The sequence below is a fragment of the Neopelma chrysocephalum genome, unplaced genomic scaffold (assembly GCF_003984885.1).
Source record: "Neopelma chrysocephalum unplaced genomic scaffold, ASM398488v2 Primary Assembly neopelma1_81, whole genome shotgun sequence".
NCBI lineage: Eukaryota > Metazoa > Chordata > Aves > Passeriformes > Pipridae > Neopelma > Neopelma chrysocephalum.
This window is the reverse complement of record NW_020897743.1, coordinates 87,045-87,634: the sequence shown is the minus strand read 5'-3', so window position 1 is coordinate 87,634 and position 590 is coordinate 87,045. Positions and strand designations below refer to the sequence as shown.

The 590-nt window shown below is 50.0% G+C and overlaps 1 protein-coding gene across 1 annotated transcript in view; it reads left to right on the top strand.

The window, feature by feature from the left end:
• The window catches only part of HMGN5 (high mobility group nucleosome binding domain 5), a 13,121-nt gene that overhangs the window by 5,043 nt on the left and 7,488 nt on the right, over positions 1-590 (top strand). The window lies entirely within an intron of this gene.

Here is a 590-nt window from a genome sequence, read left to right as displayed (position 1 = left end):
AAAAAAAACCAATTAAAAAACGAGGGAAGGCAGATGGGGAGCGAAGGGGGAAGAGATTAAAGCGGCAATCGCGGAAATTTAGCTTAAAAAAAAAAAATTTAGCGCGCGCGCGCCTATATGTGTGTGTGTGGAGTTTTTTGGGTTGGTGTGTGTTGTGTGTGTGTGGTTTGTTTTTTTTTCCCCCTTTGCATTTTTAATTTTTTGGTGGATGTCCTAGAGCGGAGCGCGGAGCGGAAGGGGGGAAGAGGAGGGCTCGGGCGGCGCGGCGAGTTCACTTTTTGGGCTGTTTTGTTTGGGAGAGGAGGAGGAGGAGGAGGAGGAGAAGGCTGGAGCAGCAGTGTCTCCATGCTGGATTACAAACAGCCATAGCGCTTGTGCTGCCCCTGTGGAGAAACGCGGGGCAGCCAAAAAAAAAACCCCCCAAAAAACCCCGCGCCGCGACCCTCACACACCCCCCCAGCCACCTCCGACAGCCTTTTAATCCCCATCGCGCCATCCCCGCCACGATCCGCCTTTAAACGTCGCCTCTTTCTCCTGCGTTTTGCCTTTGTTCTCCTTTTTTTTTTTTTTTTTTTTTTTTTTTTTTTTTT